Consider the following 13750-nt stretch of genomic DNA (forward strand, 5'->3'; position numbering starts at 1 on the left):
GTTCATAATAAGAGGGGTAATAATATGCATATAGGATCTGAACATATGATCTTCCACCAATTAAACCAACTAGCATCAACTACAAGGAGTAATCAACACTACTAGCAACCTACTAGCACCAATCCCGGACTTTGAGACAAGAATTGGATACAAGAGATGAACTAGGGTTTGGAGATGAGATGGTGTTGGTGAAGATGTTGATGGAGATTGCCCTCTCCCGATGAGAGGAGCGTTGGTGATGACGATGGTGATGATTTCCCCCTCCGGGAAGGAAGTGTCCCCGGCAGAACAGCTCTGTCGAAGCTCTAGATTGGATCCGCCAAGGTTCCGCCTCGTGGCGGCGGAGTCTCGTCCTGAAAAGTTCCTTCTTATTTTTTTCTCATGAAAGACCTCATATAGGAGAAGATGGGCATCGGAGAGCCACCAGGGGGCCCATGAGATAGGTGGCGCGCCCTAGGGGGGGCGCCCCCCACCCTCGTGAGCAGGGTGTGGGCCCCCTGGCCTTCATCTTTGGCGTGAATTTTTATTTATTTCTTCTAAGACGTTCCGTGGAGTTTCAGGACTTTTGGAGTTGCTCAGAATAGGTCTCTAATATTTGCTCCTTATCCAGACCAGAATTCCAACTGTCGGCATTCTCCCTCTTTATGTAAACCTTGTAAAATAAGAGAGAATAGCCATAAGTATTGTGATATAAAGTGAAATAACATTCCATAATGCGATAAATATCGATATAAAAGCATGATGCAAAATGGACGTATCAGGTCACACCGATTTGCAATTATCGGTCAGACCAAGAACCACATGTGCAATGGCCTAAGCCGAATCGGTGGTACCGAGTTCCACAACTCGGTGGGTCCGAGATGGTTTCGGCAGAAACCTAACCCTAAATTCTTAATTCGCGACTAAACTACTGAGTGTTTTGACTGGATAGAATGATCTCAATCGTGGCAAGATACATGGCAAAGCAATGTGCTGGGGAATCGGAGATAGAACAGCACAGTGATCGAGTTCATACCCTAGTTCGGTGATGAACTCGCTACGGCGGCAACAGCGGGGTTGATTCCCGTTGATGGCGGCGGAAACCAGCGGCAGGAGGCAGCTGGCGACGAGGAAGGCGATCCGGAGACCCTGGAGGCAGAGCGGGCTAAGCGCGGGTCGAGGAGGTTCGGAAAGTTTTCCAAAATTTGACCCGTGGGTATATATAGCCCGACCCTGTCGGTGTGACCGAGTGGAACAACTCGGTGGCACCGAGATTCATAACTGCAAGCAGTTACTGAAACTCGGTGTGACCAAAAGGTTCAAATTGGTTGCACCGATGTAGAAAACCTAGATCGACTTAGTGATCTCGGTATGACCGAAATGGGTGAATTGGTCAGACCAAAACGCACAAAAAAGTTTTGGAAGTTTAAGTCTATGACGAATCGGGGACTCCGAGTGCTCCTCACACAGAGTGGTTCGAATCTGACTTGATCAAATTTTGTGATGCAGCATGAATAGAGTTTGAGACGAGAAAAGCATAGATAGCTAGAGAAGGTTCTTAGGCATTCTTGTCCATCCACTTGGCCAAAAGAAAAAGGAAACCAATCAATCAAAACAACAAGTGGATGTCCTCGAATGAGTAAATTATGCAACCAATATGCTCACACAATAAAATGGCAAATGAAATATGTGGCAAAGCATGCACAAACAATTCTAGCATCTATCAAGCAATTGGCGATGACTAGGTCATCTATATATGAGTATATTGACTTAGGAGTCAAATGAGAACATTTGATCATAGGTCATACTCATCGTTTAAGCACAAGTGGAGTTACCACTTTTACATAAAGCGTTGTTGTGTTCACACCATTAGAGCTGCTTTAACTCAATTGTTAGAGTAAAGCTCCCCCTAGATGTGAGATCCCCCTAAGAGGGATGAACTAACCTTGGGTTTTGTCGATGATGACTTCATGTAGGTGTTGAACATGTGGATACTCTATGTTGATGTAGATCATTTGAAGCTATCCTTTGGAGTGAGTTGCACTTTCAATACCTACACGGGTTAGTCCCACAAGGAACAAACAAGTATATCCATAGAAATAGAGTGATGCACACACAAGATGATGTCTATGAAAGCCTTAGATTACCTTGTCCCTTGTCTTACCAACAAGAGGGTTTGTGACTCCTTGAACTGGTGCAAGATATGGAAGTTGATTGCACTTGTTCTTGCCAAAATGATAAGAGTGAAGTATATTGGCGGAGTCACCCTCAAGGACTCTCTAGTTCTTCTTCTTCGGGATCCACACCATCTTGATGGGAATCCTCGGAGTTGTAGTTGTACTTGATGAAGTGGAAGTTGATGTAGTCTTGGGAACCCACTTGACCAAGGCCTTAGGAGCTTCTTCAAATGCATCAATTTCCTCTTGAAGTTTGTCCTTGCCTTTTTGCTTGTGGTCTTGTGGTGGAAGATCATCTTGAGCTTGTGTCCCTTTGGATGAAGTAGGATCATACTTCTCTTGTTGAGGAACAAACTTCGTCTTGGGGTATTGATCTTCTTCCCACTCAACTCCATTGGCATTGAACTTTCGTTCAAAAACAATACCTTGATTCTTCCGGTGCCTTCCTTGCTTGCGTACAATTTCCTTGAATTGCTTACTCCCGGCAAGGCTCTTGTAAACACATTTCTCTATAATTTCCTTCAATAAGCTATTTTCTTGCTTAAGTGTAACTTGGCTAAGAGAATCATTAGTGGAATCAAGAGAACTACTAGAAGCAACTTCATTGGATTTAGCATGATTATTGTTACTACTAGAAGAAGAATCCTTCCTGTTCTTGTTACTAGACTTGACTTGAGGCATGTAAGTGGATAAGAGTAAACGCTTGGCAATGTAAGAAGAACTTTTCTTGCGAAGATCATCATTGATTACCTTTAAGAACTCATGCTCTTGCTCAAGGTTGAGCTTTTCAAAACGTAATTTCTCATGAGTCCTTAAAAGTTCTCGATGATCTCCTAAGATAGTTTATGAGCTAACTTAAGAGTGTTTAGTTCTTTAGTTAGAGACTCAATCTTCTCCTTATCATTGTCATTCGTTTCATTATAGTATTTGATAACCCACAAGTATAGGGGATCGCAACAGCTTTCGAGGGTAGAGTATTCAACCCAAATTTATTGATTCGACACAAGGGGAGCCAAAGAATATTCTCAAGTATTAGCAGCTGAGTTTTCAATTCAACCACACCTGGAAACTTAGTATCTGCAGCAAAGTTTTTAGTAGCAAAGTAATATGATAGTGGTGGTAGCGGCAACAAAAGTAAAGACAGCAAAAGTAATGTTTTTGGTATTTTGTAGTGATTGTAACAGTAAAAGCGGGAAAGTAAATAAGCGTAAACTAGTATATGGAAAACTCGTAGGCACCGGATCAGTGATGGATAATTATGCCGGATGCGGTTCATCATGTAACAGTCATAACATAGGGTGACACAGAACTAGCTCCAGTTCATCAATGTAATGTAGGCATGTATTCCGTATATAGTCATATGTGCTTATGGAAAAGAACTTGCATGACATCTTTTGTCCTACCCTCCCATGGCAGCGGGGTCCTATTGGAAACTAAGGGATATTAAGGCCTCCTTTTAATAGAGAACCGGAACAAATCATTAGCACATAGTGAATACATGAACTCCTCAAACTATGGTCATCACCGGGAGTGGTCCCGATTATTGTCACTTCGGGGTTGCCGGATCATAACACATAATAGGTGACTATAGACTTGCAAGATAGGATCTAGAACTCTCATATATTGATGAAAACATAATAGGTTCAGATCTGAAATCATGGCACTCGGGCCCTAGTGACAAGCATTAAGCATAGCAAAGTCATAGCAACATCAATCTCAGAACATAATGGATACTAGGGATCAAACCCTAACAAAACTAACTCGATTACATGATAAATCTCATCCAACCCATCACTGTCCAGCAAGCCTATGATGCAATTACTCACGCACGGCGGTGAGCATCATGAAATTGGTGATGGAGGATGGTTGATGATGACAACGGCGACGAATCCCCCTATCCGGAGCCCCGAACGGACTCCAGATCAGCCCTCCCGAGAGGTTTTAGGGCTTGGCAGCGGCTCCGTATTCTAAAACGCGATGATTTCTTCTCCCTAATTTTTTCTCTCCGAAAGCAAATATATAGAGTTGGAGTTGGCGTCGGAGGGTCAACAGGGGGCCCACGAGGTAGGGGCGCGTCCTAGGGGGCGCCCCCCACCCTCGTGGAAAAGGTGTGGGCCCCTGGTCTTCATATTTGGCGAGGATTTTTTATTGTTTTTTCTAAGACCTCCTGTGGAGTTTCAGGTCATTCCAAGAATATTTGTTTTCTGCACATAAAACATCATCATGGTAATTCTGCTGAAAACAGCGTCAGTCCGGGTTAGTTCCATTCAAATCATACAAGATAGAGTCCAAAACAAGGGCAAAAGTGTTTGGAAAAGTAGATACGATGGAGACGTATCAACTCCCCCAAGCTTAAACACTTGCTTGTCCTCAAGCAATTCAGTTGACAAACTGAAAGAAAGAAAGAAAAACTTTTACAAACTCTGTTTGCTCTTCTTGTTGTAACTATGTCAAGCCAGCATTCAAGTTTTCAGCATAAATCATAACTAACCACATTTGCAATAATTCTCAGGTCTCATCATTACTCATATCAATAGCATAATCAACTAGCAAGTAATAATAATAAATCTCAGATGACAACACTTTCTCAAAACAATCATAATATGATATAACAAGATGGTATCTCGCTAGCCCTTTCTGAGACCGCAAAACATAAATGCAGAGCACCTTTAAAGATCAAGGACTGACTAGACATTGTAATTCATGGTAAAAGAGATCCAATCATAGTCATACCCAACATAAATTAATAGTGATGAATGCAAATGACGGTTGTGCTCTCCAGCTAGTGCTTTTTAATAAGAGGGTGATGACTCAGCATAAAAGTAAATGGATAGGCCCTTCGCAGAGGGAAGCAGGGATTTGTAGAGGTTCCAGAGCTCGGTTTTGAAATAGAGATAAATTGTATTTTGAGCAGTATACTTTCATTGTCAACGTAAAAACTAAGAGATGGTGATATCTTCCATGCTAAACACATTATAGGCGGTTCCCAAATAGAATGGTAAAGTTTATACTCCCCCTCCACCAACAAGCATCAATCCATGGCTTGCTCGAAACAACGAGTGCCTCCAACATACATCAGGTCCCAGGGGGAGTTTGTTTGCAATTAATTTTGATTTAGTTTGCATAAAGCATGGGACTGGGCATCCCGGTGACCAGCCATTTTCTCGTGAGTGAGGTGCGGAGTCCACTCCTCTTGAGAATAACCCGCCTAACACGGAAGATAAGGACAGCCTTTCTTGATACATGAGCTATTCAAGCATACAAAACAGAATGTTTATTTGAAGGTTTAGAGTTTGGCACATACAAATTCGCTTGGAACGGCAGGTAGATACCGCATATAGGAAGGTATGGTGGACTCATCTGGAATAACTTTGGGGTATAAGGGATTGGATGCACAAGCAGTATTCCCGCTTAGTACAGGTGAAGGCTAGCAAAAGACTGGGAAGCGACCAACTAGAGAGCGACAACAGCCATGTACATGCATTAAAATTAATAAACATTGGATGCAAGCATGAGTAGGATATAATCCACCATGAACATAAATATCGTGAAGGCTATGTTGATTTTGTTTCAACTACATGCGTGAACATGTGCCAAGTCAAGTCACTTAAATCATTCAAAGGAGGATACCACCCCATCATACCACGTCATAATCATCTCAATAGCATGTTGGCATACAAGGTAAATCATTATAACTCATAGCTAATCAAGCATGGCACAAGCAACTATGATCTCTAATTGTCATTGCAAACATGTTTATTCATAATAAGCTGAATCAAGAATGACGGACTCATCATATTTACAAAAACAAAAGAGGTCGAGTTCATACCAGCTTTTCTCATCTCAGTCAGTCCATCATATATCATCATAATTGCCTTTCACTTGCACGACCGAACGGTGTGAATAATAATAAGATTGCACGTGCATTGGACTAAGCTGGAATCTGCGAGCATTCAATAAACAGGAGAAGACAAGGCAATATGGGCTCTTGGTTAAATCAATCAATAATGCATATAAGAGTCACTTCAACAATTTAATTATGGTCTTCTCCCACTGACCCCCAAGAAAGGAAAAGAAATAAAACTATTTACACGGGAAAGCTCCCAACAAGCGAAAGAAGAACGGGAAATATTTTTGGGTTTTCTTTTTAATTATTACTACTACAGCAGAAAAATAAACTACTACTAAATTTTTTTGGTTTTTCTTAAGGTTAAGCAAACACACAAGAAGAAAGCAGGAAAAAGAAAATAAACTAGCATGGATATTACAGTGAAAAACTATGAGCACCGACATCTAGCAATGAGTGTGTGTGAGCATAAATGTAATGTCGGTGAGAAATATGTACTCCCCCAAGCTTAGGCTTTTGGCCTAAGTTGGTCTATGGCCACGGCTGGCCTGGCGGATATCCATAATAATAGTTGTTGGGGTCGTACTGCGATGAGGAGGAGGAGTTGGGATCATACTGATGTGCAGCAGTTATTGCCTGTTGAGCTGCAGCGTGGAGTCGGGCTGCCTCCGCTCTCCTCTCGTACTCTTCTGCCTCCTCTCTGGTAATAACATATCTTCCTTTTGTCTGTGAATCAAAGAAGGCAGGAGCAGGGAGAGTAATACGGAAAACACGTCGTTTATCAAAAATTAAGCGATATAAGAGAGGTGATTCAGGCCTCTCGACAAACTGGTGCGAAGCCATATAGTTATAATCTAAATATGAAGGAGGCAACTCCATATCACCCTCATGAATGTCTATTTCAAGAAAATGAGCTAAGCGAGTTGCATAAATTCCTCCAAAGAAATCTCCATTATGTCTATTATGATGCAACCTACGAGCTACAATGGCTCCCATATGATAAGATTGGTCTCCTAACACAGCACTCCTAAGAATGTTGAGATCAGGGACACACATGTGACATGATTCATCCTTAGCATTTATGCATCTACCGATGAAAATAGCAAAATAATGTATAGCAGGAAAGTGAATGCTCCCTATGGTAGCCTGTGTTATATCTCTGGATTCCCCCACAGTTATACTAGCAAGAAAGTTTCTAAATTTAGATTTAGGGGGATCCCTAATACTGCCCCATGATGGAAGTTCGCAAGCAGAAGTGAAATCCTCTAGGTCCATGGTATAAGATTTGTCATAAAGATCAAACATGACTGAAGGAGAATTACGCGAAGATGAATACTCAAACCTCCTCACAAATGAACTTGTGAGATCATGATACTGGGGGCATTTGTTAGCCTCAAAATCCTCAAGACCGGCATTGCGCAAATATGATTTGAATTCTTCTTTAATTCCCGCATGGTCCATAAAATTTTCCGACGGCCATTCGCAAGGCCGTACTGGAGCGTCTCTTGGTGGATCCTCGTCAGCATCGCGCATAGCAATTCTGGGTCCTTGCTTCTTAGAGGAACCACCTTGGAACATCTTCCTAAACATATTGTTTTTCTCTAAAAAATTCTGAAATTTTTAGTAACTTCGAAATAAAAGTGAACCAAACTCAATTAAACTGATAGCAACTACTCCTACAAGTGCCTAGAGCCTATATCAAGCATTAGAACTACTAGGAACCATATAAATTTGACATGCAAGCTCAAGAACATGGTCACCTATGCAGCACAAATTTGCAAAGAATGAAGCACTAGAACAAAAACTAATTGGACCAATGGAGGAGTCACATACCAAGGAACAATCTCCCTAAGTAGTTTTGCGGGAGGTGCTTTGAGCAAGGAGATCGAAAATCACAACAAAAGTGGCTGGAACTCGTGCTTGAGTTGGTTTTTCGGGTTTGTGTGAGATAGAGGAAGAAGATGGGTGCTGAAATAAGTGGAGGAGGGCCACCGTGGGCCCACAAGGCAGGGGGCGCGCCCTATAGGGGGGGCGTGCTCACCACCCTCGTGACCAGGTGACAGCTCCTCCCGCGGTAATTTTTGCACAGTAAATCCTCAAATATTCCCCAAAAAATCATATTAAATTGGCATGGCATTCTTAGGATTTTTATTTTTGGGATATTTTTATATTGCACGGATAAGTCAGGAAACAGACAGAAAAATACTATTTTTACTTTATTTAATATAAATAACAGAAAATATAAAGAGGGTACAGAAGTTTGTGCTTCTAGTTTCATCCATCTCATGCTCATCAAAAAGAATCCGCTAACAAGGTTGATCAAGTCTTGTTAACAAACTCATTCCGATAATCATGAAACCGAAGAAATTTCGAATAACACTAAGTTACCTCAACGGGGATATGCACATCCCCAATAATAAGAATATCATATTTCTTTTTGACAGTAGGAAGAGGAAATTCAAAACCTCCAAATATAATCGATGGAATTTTTTCCAATAGAGTTGGACTTGAGGTTGTTTCCTCGGAAAGTGTACCGTATGCTCATTACCATTAACATGAAAAGTGACATTGCCTTTGTTGCAATCAATAACAGCCCCTGCAGTATTAAGAAAAGGTCTTCCAAGAATAATAGACATACTATCATCCTCGGGAATATCAAGTATAACAAAGTCCATTAAAATAGTAACGTTTGCAACCACAACAGGCACATCCTCACAAATACCGACAGGTATAGCAGTTGATTTATCAGCCATTTGCAAAGATATTTCAGTAGGTGTCAACTTATTCAAGTCAAGTCTACGATATAAAGAGAGAGGCATAACACTAACACCGGCTCCAAGATCACATAAAGCAGTTTTAATATAATTTCTTTTAATGGAGCAAGGTATAGTAGGTACTCCGGGGTCTCCAAGTTTCTTTGGTATTCCACCGTTAAAAGTATAATTAGCAAGCATGGTGGAAATTTCAGCTTCCGGTATCTTTCTTTTATTAGTAATGATATCCTTCATATATTTAGCATAAGGATTTTTTTAGCACATCAGTTAATCTCATACGCAAAAAGATAGGCCTAATCATTTCAGCAAAGCGCTCAAAATCCTCATCATCCTTTTTCTTGGATGGTTTCGGAGGAAAAGGCATGGGTTTCTGAACCCAAGGTTCCCTTTCCTTACCATCTTTCCTAGCAACAAAGTCTCTTTTATCATAACATTGATTCTTTGATTGTGGGTTATCAAGATCAACAGCAGGTTCAATTTCTACATCATTGTCATTACTAGGTTGAGCATCATTATGAACATCATCATTAATATTTTTACTAAGTTCATGTTCATTACCAGATTGTGTTTCAGCATCAGACATAGATATATCATTTGGATTATCAGGTGGTTCAGCAATAGGTTCACTAGAAGTTTGCACAGTTCTATCATTTTTCTTCTTCTTCTTTTTAGAAGAACTAGGAACATCAATCTTATTTCTTTGAGAATCTTGCTCGATTCTCTTAGGGTGGCCTTCAGGATACAAAGGTTCCTGAGTCATTCTACCAGTTCTAGTAGCCACTCTAACAGCATAATCATTTTTCTTACTATTCATTTCATCAAGCACTTCTTTTTGAGCTTTAAGTACTTGTTCTACTTGGGTGGTGACCATAGAAGCATGTTTGCTAATAAGTTTAAGTTCACCTTTAATATCAGCCATATAATCACCCAAGCGTCTAATCATATAAGCATTTTCTTTTAATTGTCTACCAAAATAAGCATTGAAGTCATCTTGCTTATACATAAAGTTATCGAACTCATCCAAGCATTGACTAGCAATTTTAGTAGGAGGGACTTCAGCTTTATCATATCTATAGAGAGAATTTACCTTTACTACCTATGTCAGGATATCAGGATCAGGAGGTTCTTCAGTAAATAAATAATTGAGATCATAGGTTTCTTCAACAAGCGATGAATTAAGACCATGTATTTCTTCAATAGGAGGTAAATTCTTAACGTCTTCAGCTTTAATACCTTTTTCTTTCATAGATTTCTTTGCCTCTTGCATGTCTTCGGGACTGAGAAATAGAACACCTCTCTTCTTCGGAGTTGGTTTAGGAATAGGCTCAGTAATTGGAGCAGGAGTTGGCTCAAGAGCTGGCTCAGGAGGTGCCCAGTTATTTTCATTTGTCAACATATTATTCAATAGAATTTCAGCTTCATCCGGTGTTCTTTCCCTGAAAAGAGAACCAGCACAACTATCCAGGTAATCTCTGGAAGCATCGGTTAGTCCATTATAAAAGACATCAAGTATTTCAGGTTTCTTAAGAGGATGATCAGGCAAAGCATTAAGTAGCTTGAGAAGCCTCCCCCAAGCTTGTGGGAGACTCGCTTCTTTAATTTGCACAAAGTTGTATATTTACCTCAAAGCAGCTTGTTTCTTATGAGCAGGGAAATATTTAGCAAAGAAGTAATAAATCATATCGTGGGGACTACGCAAACAACCAGGATCAAGAGAATTAAACAATATCTTAGCATCGCCCTTTAATGAGAACGGAAATATTTTGAGTAAATACAGGTAACATGATCTCTCATTATTAGTGAACAGGGCAGCTATATCATTTAACTTAGTAAGATGCACCACAACAGTTTCAGATTCATAGCCATAGAACGGATCAGATTCAATCAAAGTAATTATATCAGGATCAACAGAGAATTCATAATCTTTATCAGGAACACATATAGGTGAAGTAGCAAAAGCAGGATCGGGTTTCATTTTATCTCTAAGTGATTCTTTGTTCCATTTAATTAATAACCTCTTAAGCTCATATCTATCTCTGCAAGATAAAATAGCTAAAGAAGCATCCCTATCAAAAAGATAACCTTTAGGAAGAACAGGCATGTTTTCATCATCACTATCATCATCGTATTCAGATTCAATAATTTCTCTCTCTCTCTCTCTCTCTAGCCCTAGCAATTTGTTCATCAAGAAATTCACAAAGGGGCACAGTAGTATCAGGCATAGAAGCAGTTTCATCATAAGTATCATGCATAGCAGAAGTGGCATCATCAATAACATGCGACATATCAGAACGAATAGCAGAAGCAGGTGTAGGTGTCGCAAACTTACTCATAACAGAAGGTGAATCAAGTGCAGAGCTAGATGGCAGTTCCTTACCTCCCCTCGTAGTTGAGGGGTAGATCTTGGTTTTTGGATCTCTCAAGTTCTTCATAGTGTCCAGCAGATATAAATCCCAAGTGACTCAAAGAATAGAGATATGCTCCCCGGCAACGGCGCCAGAAATTAGTCTTGATAACCCACAAGTATAGGGGATCGCAACAGCTTTCAAGGGTAGAGTATTCAACCCAAATTTATTGATTCAACACAAGGGGAGCCAAAGAATATTCTCAAGTATTAGCAGCTGAGTTGTCAATTCAACCACACCTGGAAACTTAGTATCTGCAGCAAAGTGTTTAGTAGCAAAGTAATATGATAGTGGTGGTAGCGGCAACAAAAGTAAAGACAGCAAAAGTAATGTTTTTGGTATGTTGTAGTGATTGTAACAGTAAAAGCAGGAAAGTAAATAAGCGTAAACCAGTATATGGAAAACTCGTAGGCACCGGATCAGTGATGGATAATTATGCCGGATGGGGTTCATCATGTAACAGTCATAACATAGGGTGACACAGAACTAGCTCCAGTTTGTCTATGTAATGTAGGCATGTATTCCGTATATAGTCATACGTGCTTATGGAAAAGAACTTGCATGACATCTTTTGTCCTACCCTCCCGTGGCAGTGGGGTCCTATTGGAAACTAAGGGATATTAAGGCCTCCTTTTAATAGAGAACCGGAACAAGGCATTAGCACATAGTGAACACATGAACTCCTCAAACTATGGTCATCACCGGGAGTGGTCCCGATTATTGTCACTTCGGGGTTGCCGGATCATAACACATAATAGGTGACTATAGACTTGCAAGATAGGATCTAGAACTCTCATATATTGATGAAAACATAATAGGTTCAGATCTGAAATCATGGCACTCGGGCCCTAGTGACAAGCATTAAGCATAGCAAAGTCATAGCAACATCAATCTCAGAACATAATGGATACTAGGGATCAAACCCTAACAAAACTAACTCGATTACATGATAAATCTCATCCAACCCATCACCGTCCAGCAAGCTACGATGCAATTACTCACGCACAGCGGTGAGCATCATGAAATTGGTGATGGAGGATGGTTGATGATGACGACGGCGACGAATCCCCCTCTCCGGAGCCCCGAACGGACTCCAGATCAGCCCTCCCGAGAGGTTTTAGGGCTTGGCGGCGGCTTCGTATCGTAAAACGCGATGATTTCTTCTCCCTAATTTTTTCTCTCCGAAAGCAAATATATAGAGTTGGAGTTGGCGTCGAAGGGTCAACAGGGGGCCCACGAGGTAGAGGGGCACGCCCTAGGGGGGGCGCCCCCCACCCTCAGGGAAAGGGTGTGGGCCCCCTGGTCTTCATATTTGGCGAGGATTTTTTATTGTTTTTTCTAAGACCTCCCGTGGAGTTTCAGGTCATTCCGAGAATATTTGTTTTCTGCACATAAAACATCATCATGGTAATTCTGTTGAAAACGGTGTCAGTCCGGGTTAGTTCCATTCAAATCATACAAGATAGAGTCCAAAACAAGGGCAAAAGTGTTTGGAAAAGTAGATACGACGGAGACGTATCAGTATTCATCACTATAGTTGTCAACAAGTAACTCATCATCACCTAACAAGTCATCTTCATCACTATTGAAATCAACATACTCGGGGTGTGATACCTTTGGACCTTTGGCCATGAAGCATCTTCCAATTCCTTCATTTGGTGAATCAAATATGTCGTAGTAGTTGGTTGACACAAGTGCTAGTCCGGCAACACCTTCATCTTGAGTATATTCGGAGTCGGAGTGATAGCTTCTCTCGAAGTCATTGTCGGAGTCGGAGCCGGATACCCATTCACCAACATGAGCTTGATGTCTTCGTTTTGTGTAGCTCCTTGATGACTTGTCCTTCCTTTCTGAATCCTTGCTTCTCCGAGGGTGTCTTCGTTCATATCGATCATCCCTACTCCTTCTCTCCCTTGATGGTGATTCTTCTCTTCTACTTCTTCTTTTGGGAGAATCTTCTCTTCTCTTGTGGGGAGCCGTACACTCATTGGAGTAGTGTCCGGGTCTTCCACAATTGTAGCAGTTTCGCTCTCGACTAGAAGATCTTTTGTCATTGTAGGACCTTGACTTGGAACTTCTTTCCTTGCTTCTACTCCTGTAGAACTTGTTGAAGTTCTTCACCATTAGGCTCAATTCTTCATTGAAGGTTTGTTTCTCACTTGATGATGTGGGAGCTTCACATGAGGCTTTGTAAGCACCACTTGACTTGTTATGGAGCTCCTCCTTATCCTTGAGTGACATCTCATGAGCAACAATTCTTCCAATGACTTCCGTTGGCTTGAGATCTTTGTAATTTGGCATCATTTGGATCAATGTGCATACGGTATCCTATTTTCCATCCAAGGCTCTTAGGATTTTCTTGATGATGAATTTGTCGGTCATCTCTTCACTTCCTAAGCCGGCAATCTCATTTGTGATAAGAGCAAGCCTAGAGTACATTTCAGCGACACCTTCACCATCCTTCATTTTGAACTTGTCAAGTTGAATTTGAAGCACATCCAACTTGGATTCCTTGACGGAGTCGGTACCTTCATGCATATCAATCAAAGTATCCCAAATTTCCTTTGC

This window comes from Triticum urartu, chromosome 7A, assembly GCF_056163025.1.
Source record: "Triticum urartu cultivar PI428250 chromosome 7A, HENAU_Tu73, whole genome shotgun sequence".
In the NCBI taxonomy this organism is placed as follows: Eukaryota; Viridiplantae; Streptophyta; class Magnoliopsida; order Poales; family Poaceae; genus Triticum; species Triticum urartu.